The sequence below is a fragment of the Astatotilapia calliptera genome, chromosome 12, assembly GCF_964374335.1.
Source record: "Astatotilapia calliptera chromosome 12, fAstCal68.1, whole genome shotgun sequence".
NCBI classification, from domain to species: Eukaryota; Metazoa; Chordata; class Actinopteri; order Cichliformes; family Cichlidae; genus Astatotilapia; species Astatotilapia calliptera.
Window position 1 is genome coordinate 23,187,677 of NC_137433.1, and position 14,649 is coordinate 23,202,325.

Genomic DNA, 14,649 nt, shown 5'->3' on the forward strand with positions numbered 1-14,649 from the left:
CCACCACGGTTTTTAATACTTCTGCCATTTTTGGAGGCAAGGTTTTTGTTGCCAATGCATGCCTGTGCAAAATACACATCGGCTGCCTTAGTTGTTGTTGTAAGAGGCTTACAAAATAAAAAATCTTCTTTTATCATGTCATCTTTCACATAGCGCACAAAAACAGTAAGCTGGCTTAGATTAGCAACGTCTGTGCTCTCATCGAGCTGAAGGCTGAATTTTGCCGGGCTTGAAATCAGATCGGCGACTACTTGAGCCAAGATGTCTTTACTCATGTCTTCTATTCTGTCGCTGACGGTGTCATTTGAAAGAGGAATTTGTGATAATTTACCTTCGGCCGCTGTTCCGAGTATCAGATTTGCCATCTTTAACGCGGCTGGTTTCACGAGTGTTTCACCAATGGTGTGTGGCTTGCCCTGCTTTGCGATCAGGTAAGCAACTTCGTACGATGCTGTGAGGATCGGTTTGTTAACGGGTACAAATCCAAGAGCAGGCAGAGTGGGCCTTTCATCGAATCTGGCTTTCTTCACCTTGAATTCAGCAAGTGTTGTGTTCTTGTATTCCCCGTCTCCATGCAGCTTCAAGAAGTGTTCCTTTAGTTTTGCCGGTGCGAGACTAGAGTTGCTCAACTTGGCGTTGCAAATCATGCAGATAGGACGCTCACTCCCATCACGTTCCGTGATACATGTAAATCCATATTGTACATATTCGTCCAACCACTTTCTTTTTTTGCCCGACATAGTTAGTATGGATTAAAATGTTAAAAAAAAAAATCACGCGAAGTACTACCACGACATTCACATGTTGACTACTGCGCGCGCTACATTCCCCGCAGCCCTGATTGGCCAAGCAGTGTAGCATGATCGTCTGCAGCCAGTGATGGCCAGAAGGGGGCGTGTCATCACAAATTTACACGATAATTCGGGCATGGCTGGACCTCTGCGACCTCCGCAGTGGAGGCTCTGCCGAACCCCTGAGACCGACTCACCGAACCCCTAGGGTTCGATCGAACCCAGGTTAAGAACCACTGATCTAAAAGAAGTCGTTTGGTCTTTCACCATAATCCTCATATAAAACAATGGATTGTTCCTTGAGAGCTTCTTTCACTGAGATTTGAAGCCACAACAGTAGTTTTCCAAGCGTCATTGCTCTGGTCAATTCAGCCATATAAGACAACTGGGACTTGTCTGAGTGCTCAGGTTATAGAAAGGTCAAGCAGAAAAGAAATACCAATAACAAAATCGACCCCACCTCTCCAGTTTACCAGGCTTATACTGACAGTTATGCTCTGCTTCAGTGCTCTCTCAAAAGGACAACTGGGGAATTTGACAGAGTCCATTCAGCATGCACACTGGATAAACTGCACACATCCCCATATGTAGGACTTTAACAGACAGTATCACTCTAGCAGACATGCACCCTGAAAGTCTTATTCTCCCAGGTTGGTCTTATTCTTTCTGCAGAAGGAAATCCATCATGCAGACCCTTGTGTTTTATTGCCACTTTTATTTGGCCTTAACTATGTATCACATTTTCACTTTTGCAGAACTTGATACCTGTGTTTATGTATTCACTCTCCAGTTATCTTGGAAGTATTCAGTATATTAATTTGGCAACAAAGGTCCATGAGTTTTTTTCACAGTGAACTTTAATTTGTATTTTTGCCTCTACACCACCTCTAATCAAATAAAATAAAAAACATATCATAGCATTAACTTTTAACTTAATAACGGCCATTATTATGCTGTGTTACCAATTTTTAGAAGCTCAAAAGTAATGTTAGGCCTGTTCTCTCATTTTCTGTGACACAGATAAAAGATCTCGAGTTAAATCTAAGTGTGGAATTTGAATTTGGTAGCTGTTTACTGGAACTGTCAATGTGAGGTCCAGTGAGATGTTGATGCAAAAGAAAGAAGGAATGTACTGGCCGGCTCAGCAACAGCCGAAATCTGGAAAACCAAGGAACCCAGCTACATCTGATGATCATAGGAATTATTAACCAGATTATTTGGACAGATGAAACCAAAATTAACTTGTACCAGAATGATGGGATGAGAAAAGTATGGAAAAGGAAAGAAACGGCTCATGGTCTGTTGCATACCACATCATCTGTCAAACATAGAAGAGGCAAGGCTATGGCATGGGCATGTATGGCTGCCAACGGAACTGGGTCACACGTGTTTATTGATGATGTGACTGCTGATAGAAGCAGCAGGATGAATTCTGGAGGGTACACAGCTATACTCTCAGCTCAGATTCAGCCAAATGCTGCAGAACTGATCAGACAGCGCTTCAACTGTGCAAATGGATAATGACCCAAAATCAAACTGCAAAAGCAACCCAAGAGTTTCTCAAGGGGAGAAAAATGGAATACGCTCTTCAATGACCAAGTCAGTCACTTGATCTCAACCCAAAAGAGAATTGCTTTTCAGTTACTGAAGATGGAAGTGAAGACTGAGAGATCCACACCACAGGTGGAGCTACAGCTGAAGGTGGCTGCAGTAAAGGCCTGGCAGAGAAAGCACAGTGTTTGATGTCCATGTGTTCTAGACTTCAGGCACTCATTGACTGCAAACCATTCGAGTCCCAGTATTGAAAACTGTCCTTATATTTAAAATTATTACTTTGCCCAAATAGGTTTGAGCTTCTAAAAAGCTGAAAGTCTGCACTTCAGTCACATCTTGATTGTTTGATTTGAAATCCAGTTCAGTGGTGTACAGAGACCAAAGTATAAATCCTGTAATTTTCTGAAAACCTATGGACCTAATTCTATTAATAACCGAATAATACATCGACATAAATCCATTTTGTTGTGTAGATCACATTTAAATCCAACCTTACATTCAATTATTCAATATGGTAAACAGAATTTGAAGAACTATTTTCTGTACTGAAACTCTGACCAGTATACTGTATGAATGGAGTGAGTACAAACATCTGCAGCATCATTTAAATGTCAAACCATTTAAAATTCTATCACCTTTCAAAAATTTTCTTTGATGAGCCATGCAAAATAAATGACTGAAAAATATATTTCAAAGTAAACTAATTGACCCAAACCTGAAACTCTGTTTAGCAGAGGTAGATACACCTGTGATTACTGACACTCAAGTTTCAATCGGGTGATCATTTGAATAAAATCGAGTACACCTGTGATTTACAATTAGCTTAATTGCATTAAAAATTACTTTCAGAAACCGTGCTTCAACAGCGTAGCAGTGAAAACCAGCCAGGTGAGTGCTTCAGACTTGGCACAGTAGATTATCAGTGGAAATGAGAATTTCTGTAAGAGCTCAAAGAGAATGAAGGGCATGCTCTCATATAAACATCAGCATCTATGCACAGCTTGGAATTAATGAGAAAATTCTATCTTCAAGAAAGTCCAAGGGGAAAAAAATCATATATAAAACTAACACTTGCATAAGAACATGGGGGGAAAAAAGGCTGGTGATTAGTGGGAGCACATCCTTCGGGATAAGACTAAGATAAATTGTTCAGGTCAGAAGGGGTCCAACATGACGGGTATGAATCTGGCCTGGTATAACACAGTGAACGCATACTCTAACTAAAATTTATAATACTAGCTGACAAGACAGCTCCCACTCTCCAAAAGCTCAGGTGAACTGGAATATCCCAGTGTGATAATAATGCAAAAGTCCATTCATTTTCTTAACCACTTATTCGAGGTTGTAGAGGGCTGACACGGTACCAAAAAGAGCTTCTGAAAAGGAATAAAAAATGAAAACTATGACCAGGCAAGGTAGGGTCCTTAACCTGAATCTAATGTAACACCTTTGGGGTATTTCAAAGATAAAGGTGGACCAATATAACCCCTCCAGCAAAGAGAAGCTTAAAAAGAACATTTACAATGTCAGAACTCCTCTCCAGAAATCTGTGCAAAAGGGGCATGAAGTCCACGCTTAGAAGGATTCTAGTTTTTAAGTAAATACTTTAATGGGTTTTTTTTTTTACTAGAACTCTTAAGGTTGTGTTTTTGAATTTTACATAAGAGCAAATACTCTGCAGTTCAACAGTGTATGATCACACAGTATTGTGGCAGCAGTACATTCCTTCGTTAATTTGGCTTGTCAGTTGTTCCTGTTTTAATTCATAACAGCATCACTACTCTCTGCAATGTTTCATCAGATGAGGATTTTTTTTCTCTCAGCAGAGAGTTAGTGACACAGTCAGAAATATCCTTCTAAGCTCTGCTAATAACATTCTCGAATGGAGTGGGCCCTCCTTGGGGTGCAGTGAAATCTGGGTAATGTGCCGTTTTTGGCTCATGTTTGGGCTGATACATACTAAGAGACAGATGAATACAAGTTTATGTTTACAGGCTTCTGAGACTCGCAGAGGAAAACACATAACTGCAGACACTGCTGTATTGCTGAGTGACTTAGCTTATCAACAAGGTACTTGGCATCGATTTTACATGCATAAATGTGCCTATGTACGCAAGAATGAGAATGCATCACAACCCATTTACAGTATTGTTTATCATGCAGTAGCATCATTTAGCATGCACTGTGACATTATCACATCTCTTGATTTGAGTTTTTCATCCAACTTCTTTTGGGTTCAGATTCATTAATTAATTATTAATGCTGTAAAAAAGTGGCACAAAGTAGTTTCTGAAATTACATTATATCACATCATAGTTAAAATAAATAAATAAAACAACAGAAAAGTTACCAATATTTGCTATATTTAACATACAATGTTTTATATTGTCTAACCAGTCCTTTCGTGGCTGTCAGCGATCTGCGCTAAATCATAAATCTTCACGCTAATTTAGCAAAAGCAAACTAGCTCTTTCCAGATCTTTTCTTTCGACATTTTGTCAGCCAACTTTTTCAAAGTAGGTAAAACTTTATAACTGCTCGACTGTGAGACTTGCTGGAGGTTAGGTGGCGGGATGGTGAGGGATGATGCCTTTAAAACGCTTTGAAGGTTCAACAAATATCAAAGAAGAAAAAAATAATCTTCTATACTAAATCCTGGTAGACTTTCATTTTATTAATTTCTCTTCATATCTCTTTTTTATGCATTTATTTTCTCCACGTACTGGCATATTTTCCTTCTGACTTTATCTGTCCCACCGTCCTTCACTTTCTCTCTCTCAGTTATAACAGTGACTTTTCCCTTAACCAGATCTGATTACACTGAGCCCCCTTTTGTGATAACCTTTTACTTCAAATCGACCCAACCTCCTGACCTACCCTGCTTTTCGGCTCCTATTTGGATCTACTGTTGTGATTAAAATGCTTCCTGGCAGCTAGAGCTTGCTGAGCAAAGTGTCTTTTTTTCCACTGCACCATGCAAAAGCAATTCAGCATTTCTCTCCTGCTTTCACCTTCCTACTCATTTTCTTCCCCATTGTTTTCTCCCCTGTTATTTCTTATTGCTTATTGAGAGTGCGCTCTTCATGAGCTTATTGTTTAATTCTGTCATCAGCACTCTCTCTCTCTCCTTCTCTTGCTTTAAACTGTGTCATTCTCCAGCATCTCCAAGCTTTTTAATAAGTACAGATGTAACACTCCGAGGCACTAACAAAATATGCAGTTTGTAGCAGGATAATGGCAATAAGTGTTGTGACTCTAAATCTGACACACACATACAGTGATATTTAATATCTGACAGTTTTATTGGACTTTTGTAGCAGACCACTTTAGCCCCTTTTGTGGTTTATAAAGCACATAGAGGCAAACACAGATATATTCACATAGTAAATGAGTCATTCACAGCATCGCAGCCAGGTACACGGGGGTAAGGGGAATGTAGACACATACATGCGCATAAATGTGCATGCAATGGCAGTCATGATCTCTGGCCCTGTGGCTATCAGGTCAAGCCTTTCTCCTTCAATATCTTAGCAATATGTCAAGGTCACACACATGCGACACGTACACACAGCCCTGCACACAGCTGCATGCGCACACAAATTTCAGATGATGGCAATTTGTTCTGCCACCTTCCACGGAGACAAGTGTTTGCATAGCAATCAGGAGTCCAGACACTCAGGGGCACAGGAGCACAGGCAGCTACTTGTGTCAACTGGAAAATGCCTATTAGTGAATTTCGTCTGTTTTGCTTATGATGCAAATGTCTCAGCTGCATGTATTTAGGTTTTCCTTCAATCATGGTTAAATTGGACTAAGAAAAAACAAGTCTCAACAGTGATATATATATTTTTTTGGTTTTTCTTTTTGTGTGCAGGCATTTTTTCATAGTTTCTACACTCACATAGGCTTAAACCTGTCTTTACTGTAGCTTATAGCATTAGACACAATCATTCCCCACCTCAGCAAAGGGAAATCACTGCAGTGGTTTGGATGTATGCGCTCAGCAGCAGCAGCCACAGTTGCAGTTTCACATTTGACCTTTTTGAGTATAAAATGGCATGCTTACAGTAGCAGTTCGAGTAATGCATATAGCAAAAACACACTGTCTTATACATATTTCTGCTATACATCCATCCACAGTCACCCTGAATTAACTTTCCAGTGGAAAACCCTCAGTGCTCTGTTCCTCGGTGCTCTCTTGGTGATATCATCGGGAGGATATTGGTTGCTGGCTCTGAAAGTGACTTCATGATGTTTGCAAACACTGAATAAACATTTTTGTACTAGGAATCCACAGGGTGTGCGTGTGTGTGTAGGAGTGTGGTTATGGTGTTTCACCACCGCTCTAAGCCACAGAGCTTTTTCCCAGATGTCAAATACTGCTCCAGGGTGCGCTTATGTGTTATAATGGTAAGCCGTGGTGTTGATTTACTTGCAACAGAACTCACTCATTCACTCAAGTCACCTTTTAAAGTTTCATTTATGGGGAAAATTACATATGTGTCACGCAACGTAATACTATATAGTTACTGTTTTGTTTTGTCATATTCGCCAACAACATTTCTTTTTAGAAGGGGAAAAAGGGGACAATTTAAAGGGAGGCAGGAAGTTTCACATAGGTCTCACAAACAACAAAAGTCAAAGGTTAAAGCAAAACAAAATGTGTTGTAAAAATAAACTCTTATAAAACCTGAACTTAAAAAAAAGTTTAAAGTTCAAAGTACATTACAATACCATTCAGTTCACTGCCACTTCCATGTACTTTATATTGTAGGCTACATACGAAACAACAGCTGAACCCTTATGTGTGTGAAAAGTGAACTGATTCTTAGAATGATGCAGATTTTTAATGTATGTTAAAAAAAATATCTTCACAATATATTTCACTTAATATAAAAATATAAAACTTAAAAAATCCCAACCACAGAACAGATGAACGGTTACACTCAGTTTGTCCCCAGAACATATTGTCTCTTACCAGAGGTAGCACTCAACCTTTGATCTTGTTTTTTGTGTTAATGAGTCATTATACAAAATGGAAACACAGAGGAAATGCTGTTGCTATGTCAGCGAGCTGAGTTGTTTACTTGTTCGAAACCTGACTGTGGATGGAAAGACCTTGTCTGGTGTCTGGAGCTGATCACAGGTTGTGAAGTGTCGAAATGACAGGGTGGGGCATTGAGTGAAAGAACTGGTCTGAGTGGAAAGAGACTCTCTAAAGTCACTTAGAGAAAATGACTCCCTATATAACCACTCTGAAAATGACTGTGCCACTCAAGGTCACATGTCTTTCACTTCTAAAATATTTTTGAGTTTTATTGGTTTATCAGGACTTTTGTATAAGAGATCATAGTTTTAAGGAGTCTTTGACTTTATCAAATGCTTGAAGAACCAATGATGAAAACTGCTCTTATAAAAACGCAGACAACTTCAGCATGGCCATATATCAGATTAAATCTGACAAACATGTATTCATCTTTATCAGTCTTGTACAAATTAACTAGTATTTATAATATTAGCAATGACTGTAATGTTAAAAACAATACTCAGCAGTGGCATCACCCCAAACGTGCAGTCCTACTGTATATTGTTGAATGGCAAGATGGCGATTTGTGTATTTCAATCAGTAATGCAAATTTAATTTTGCTCACCTGTCTGAGCAATAGTTGATTTTTCCTCCACATAGTCCTTTTTAATCTGCTCTCGGGTCGTTCTTAGTTCACTCAATCACAATGAAATTATAATCAATTTGTTTCTCTGTCTAACTGCACTGTTTTTTTTTTTAAAGCAGAAAGATTTTTTACAATCAGAACAATAACAGAGATTAACAGGAGAAAATGCAGAAAAGTGCTGCTCCATTAAAGCATGATCGCAAAAGAATTAATCCTGACAAACTTTAAGCTATGCGTGTGTACATTTAAGACCAATCAGCATTCTATTAGAAACTACTGGCCAATTATGCTGCTGCTGCTGTGTGTGTGTGTGTGTGTGTGTGTGTGTGTGTGTGTGTGTGTGTGTGTGTGTGTGTGTGTGTGTGTGTGTGTGTTTTGGGTATGAAAATAGTTTTAATCGTTTGATTTAATGACCTGCCAAGAATTTTTTTAATTGACTCCATGCCAAGACAGAATAATCTAATGACATGGTAACTGTATAGTGAGTTACAATGATTGCTTGCTATAGCTTTCAAAGCTCTGCAGGCTGTGGCTTGTTCTTCCTCTTTGGCACTCTTCTTTGTGTCCTGTGGTTCACTGATCTGTTTGAAGTTAGCCCATGTTAGACAGTGATAGATGGCTTTTGTTATCAACTGTTAAGTATTTTTTGGAAGTCTCTGCTCTTGTCTACACACGATACATGAACTACAGTACTTCTGAGGTTAGATTGGAAATTTACAGTGTTTTGGACTTGTGTTTGTCAAATACTGTTTTCAGCAAAACCATTATTTCAGAGTCGATTTACACAGAATGTAGCATTTAACCCTAATATTAATATTTAGAGGGTAACAAAGATATTCGAATAAATTGATAAAATGGATTACGTGGATAGGCAGTTAAGTGGGTGGATATGTGGATGGATCACTTTGCCCTCTTGACTCTAAGCTGGATGAGCAGCTAAGGAAACAAACTGACTGATGGAGGGATGAATTACTTTGCCATAAGCCACTGGTCCCTCCTGCTTCCCACATTATAGTCATTACAAATGCAAAATAATTGAACTGAGTATATCTATAATTATATTTTAACTAGGCAGAATGAAAATTGGGCTGCCTGCATCACAAAAGATGTGTAAAAAGCACGATGTGGATATCATAAACTTGAAATAATTTGCATTGCAGTTATCTGCAACTGAAATGTAGATAAGACTTTAAAAGTACAAATCCACAAAAAAAACATCTTTGTAATGTAATTTCTTTCCACCATAGCCATGGCTTAAGTGGATGGTTATCATTTAACGTTTTAATTTCAGATCCATTTATATCCCATTTTTCTGATGTTTATTAAATGATATCTTCTTCTTGTATCACCTGCATCAATTTGCTTTTCTTCTAAGCCGCAGGTCTTCTTTCTTCTTTTTTTAATTACAATCAATTGTGAAGGACGTGGATGCACAAATTATCCTCTGTGAAAGCGAAGGAGACTCCTTTCCTCCTTTTTTCCCAAGAATCTCACATTGCTCTTTATTGCTTGAGCAGCTGCATGAGGGGAAACCAATATGATTTGGCATTGGTAGTATACAGGCAAAGACACCCATTCTAGATAATTGCTCTGAATGTGCTTATGTAGAGGTGCCTGAGGCAACAAACTAACCACAAACATAATAACAGTCTTACTTGAGCAATGGAAGAAGAAGTTTCAGAGGGAGAGGAAAAGAGGGGGCGATGATGGACTCGAGGAGAGGGAGATGAGGAGAAAGGCAACGAGGAGTTTATGCATGAAGAGGTCATTTTTGAATAAATGCTGACACTCTTTTACTGTACATATGAGAGCGTTCCCAATGAAGAACAGTGCATAAGGTCTCTGCTTCTCAACTCTGCTGTAAATCTAAAAAGGTCTCTCAAGAATGTAGCCATGGTTTTGTTATATTTATGAATGAGTGAACTGGGTTCAGTGAAATGATTCGGCTATACCTCCTGTTTTGTGCATGCAGTAATTTTCCTTGGGCACATGTGTGCACAGCAACACACATCTGTGGCCCCCAGTGTCACAGACACAATGTCACAGACACTTAAACCAAAAGCAAAAAAAATAATTAAATTAAAAAAAACACACAAACAAAGAAAAATCCCACCTTTCAAATAAACATGTGCTCTTGCTACCAAACTGGTGACAATTTGTCAGCCATAAGTTATCAATGTGTGTAAATGTGTGTGTGTGTGTGTCTATTCATCCCCCCAAGCAGTTTGCTTTAATCTGCTTTAATTTCATTCTCAATCTTTATGGAAATTAACTCACAGCCAACTCCTCATTTCACCATCTCCCTTACTAATTAAGACTAGGAAATTGTTCCTGGAATTGCCTGGCATAAAAGAAGTGTCTCATGCCTCAATCACTTCCCCTTTTTTCTTCTTATGTCTACAGTAGTTTTATTTATTAATTTATTTATTTGCACATTTGAAGGCACATATGAAAGTCTATTTATTTGCACCACTGTGAACATCATACCATGTGTGCTGTTGTCCTGTCTGCATGTGTGCTGTGCCAGCTTGTTTGTCCTTGTCTCCAGTGTCTATTATTTGTCATAGTATCTCTGTGCCTCTGTCTTTCTTTGTCTTTCACTATTTGTTCCTCTACGTGTGTGTCTGTGTTGTGTGGGTAGCCATGTGGTGGATTTAGGGCTAAAGCTTTGGGTGATTACTCCCATAATGAACCATCATGCTCTGTTCAGGCTGTCATCCCCCACAGGGACTTGACTGTATTGTGAAGTTATCATTCAGCCCCAACAATACTCTGTGTCCTCACATAACTCTCTTCACTGATATGACTCTAAGCATGAAATCTGATTTGATTCATATCACATGAAAGTAAACCTCACTGTGTGGTTGGGATAAAATCACATAGTTATAGGTTACTACCTATATTAGTGTACATCGGAGTAATAGCATGTTCACCGCTAATGCCTTGTTCATATATTTGGACTTGAATGACTGACCTGCCACAGGACCTGGGCGATGTATCTGACCCTTCCGTTGTGTTGATCTAGTATTTGCTGAAGGCTCATCAGAATTGGAAGGGTGGGGTTCAAGAAGAGAAACAAAGAAAAAAGGCTGAAGAACTGCACTGAAAATCAGTCGTACTGGGGGTCTTGTCCAAATTGGTGGAACTTTAAACACAAAAAAGTTTGGTTAGATTTTGATCCACCATGCAGTACCATCTGGAAAGTGTCTGATTGGCAACAGCTCCATTTTTCAGCATGACAATGATCTCAAAACACAGTGCCACTGCAGTGAAAGCATACCTGGATAGAAAAGCACACAGTGGAATAGAGTCAGTCATGAATTGGCTTCCCCAGAGCCCAGACCTCAACATTATTGAAGCAGTGTGTGATCATCTTGACAGAGAATTGAACAAAAGGCATCCAACATCTAAAAAAGAGCTTTTAATGTCATTCAAGAAGCCTGGAGAACTATTCCTGAAGACTGTACTTAAATAAATTACACGAAAGCTTTCCTCAGGCTCAGTTGAAGAATAAAAGTGGTCATACCAAATGTGGACGTTCAAGTTCGTTAGAATTGTACAAAGTCTTTTTCTGCATTATATACTGTATTTCTATTTATTTTTTCATATCAAAAAAAGGTGTATGTGTTTGTGAGAGAGAAAGTGTGAGAACAGCATATGAAACTTGTCCTTTCATTCCTCACGTAACTAATGGGCTAAACACAGTTTGATCAGCACCCTGGTCTCATGCTCAAACACTTGGCTTTATATGAATACAGACGAGAAGGATTAATGATTCTGAATTCAAGAGATCAAAAATGATAAACAAGTACTTTAACTCTTAGAGGGGACATTTTGTGCCATTTCGGTTTTTTGTATTTTTTATTTTCATGCTTTGGCCGCGGAACGAATATAGCTTATATTTGCCAGAGGACATTAATTAAAAAAAAAAAATTCACAACTGTTTTGTCTGTTCCTTAAATTAGCTTAAAATGGCTGTACAAAAACAGCCACATTTTATCCTGAGGCCAAAAAATGCCCCATTGAAAATCATTACAAGTCATGCAATTTTTGATCCCACATCTTGACATGATTGTTGATGGTATTATTGCTCAGGTGATTTATGCAGCCATGGTTAGAAGTATGAGTTTTTTTGGGATTTGGTAAAAACACTGGAGGCTCTGGACATGAGACGCCATCTTTACACTATGTAAAGATGGCGAGGAGGTCTCAGAGGTAGAATCAGACCAGCCGGAGTCCAACTCTGACTCATCTGATGCTGAGAGTGGAGAGGAGATGGTTGAAGTAGTGACAGAGCGGACTTCTCCTTCTCCATTTTTTTTGTCATCCCCATATTTTGGTCTCCCACAAAGACTGGAATGCACTGTTATGTCCCAGCAGCCAGAGGTTTGATCCCAGGACTTGCGCACCATGCCACCAGCTATGTGCTGGTGCTGATAGATGTATCAATGTATATTTCAGGCTGAAGCAGTTTTAAAAGACTGAGTCATTTAAAGTGAAAAAAATATGACTATATAATATGTTTAAAGAAGTCTTTGAAAAGTTGGCATTTTTCGTTCTTAGGGTTAAAAGAGTTGAGATTTTTAAGGCTCACCTAAGAGTTAAAAAGGCTTGCTCCCATTCATTTTCTTTTAAAGACATGTTTGAGTCATGAGAACAGAGACATAGTCAACGTTGGACTGATGATAAGGAGGTTTGGTGGATTACTGATTTTGTGAGAAATAAAGGACACAAATGAAGACTATACAGGGTGGTTTCATTTTTATTGGATGAGTTAATTAAGGCAACGTGGACATGAAAAAGACTTCAGACCAAGCAGATGGTTTTGGTGTTTAAAAAAAGGGACAGTCTTGCTATTGCTGCCAACTTTTTTGGCTCTCATCTTTCAGCTCCCACCTGCCATCCCAACTTCCACCTTCTCTTTCTCCCCCTCCCATTTTGCCTTCTCTTTCACTCCTCCACCTTCCATGTCTTTTTAGCCACTGTAAGGTGAATGCTCTGATGAAATACCCAGAGAGTGACTCAGAGTCGATTGGTTCAGCATTAAAAAAATGTCCTGTCTAGTGTGTGGCTGTGTGTGTCCACAAATGGTGTACCACTGCTGACGGATAAGGTGATTAAGAGTACACCTGGGAACCAGGAAAGCAAAAGTATTCAAGGTTAACACACATAGACGTACATACAACATGGACACACACGCACGCACACACACACACACACTGCTCCGTCCTATGAAAGTTCTCTGTATGGTTTTAAAAAACTAAGGGCAGAGGACATATTAACTGCAAGTCTTTTTCCCCCAACCAACAAAGTGACTCTCAAACTTTTGAAAGTTAAAGAAAAGGTTTTTACCAGCTTGCCACAGCTAAATGAAGCCATGTTAGTAGTATTTAAAATATTATTAAAACACCAACATTACATTTCTCACTCCATTTTCTTAAGGTATGCAACAAAATAATCCATCACTCTGACTTGCTGAAATTATTTCAATTATTTAGACTATCATCCAGTTACAAATCTTGCTTTTATTTGCACTAAAGAGATGTGAATGTAAGTACTTTATTTAAAAAGTAATTTGCAGGAGAAAAAAAGCACATTGATGTTGCCATATTACACACTTTAGAAGTTACTGCACATCCAAAAGACTAGATGGAAAGATTAGTGGTCTCTTGCCTCATACTCCCACACCAACTCCATACATTCGTATGGAGAAATCCACTGCATTTGATCAGCACCATAAATAAAGTGACCTGCTAAGTCCTGCAATGCTGCCATCTATCTCGTGTTACAGCGTGCCTTTATGAGCCGTTTTCTGTGGCAGGCTAATTATTTTTACATGTGTTGAGCTCAACTTCGGGAAAGGGATACACGATTGCAGTATATCATAAGGCAGCAGACTAGGGAGGTGAGCAGAAAGGCAAACTGTACTTCCAATACATGAAACGAATCAGAGGGCAATGTTCAATTAAAAAAAAAACACACACACGCACAGACCAATATAGAAAAACTAGTGTTGGGTTTCCCAGAGCAGTGAGATTGTCTGAAAGTTCATAAAATTGTGTAACTCACTGTAAGAAATACGAGACCATAAAAAAGATCAAACATAAACTTTTAGTGTTTTTAATGTTTAATGTAAAGGATGCATTTTCTCTACCGTCCCCTTTGCCACAGTTCTGTTGTCCTGGTTCGTTGTCCTAAAGTCATCTACTCTGAGCTTTTTGGGTTTTTTTCCTTCTTCAAAATGAAAACGGCACAGTCCTTTCTGAAACATTCAGTGAAAGAACCAGCAGCACATTCCATGCTGCTTTGTAATGCTGTCATTTATAATGGCATGTGAACCATTAGCTTGAATCATTTATTGTCTTTGGCCTGTTGGAGATTCCTCAGCTTTCAGAAATCTGTATGGGAGGAAAGCAAGGTTAAACATTGTGCATTGCAGACTGGGTTTAATGTGTGAAGCTAAAGCGTTTGAAAGTATTCGGACCAGTGACTGTACTTGTTGCGTGTGTAAGTGTGTGGTTAGCTTTGTGCATCCTTGTGCAAACTAAGGTAACTAAGTGTTTTTTTCTTGTTGTGGACTGAAGAGTGTGAGAAGTCAGCTGATGTTTGCTGTCTTCAAACACCCCCACCTT

The 14,649-nt window shown here is 39.0% G+C and overlaps 1 protein-coding gene across 2 annotated transcripts in view; it reads left to right on the forward strand.

Moving 5' to 3' along the window:
- unc5ca (unc-5 netrin receptor Ca) overlaps positions 1 to 14,649 on the forward strand; it is a 180,015-nt gene that overhangs the window by 104,382 nt on the left and 60,984 nt on the right. The window lies entirely within an intron of this gene.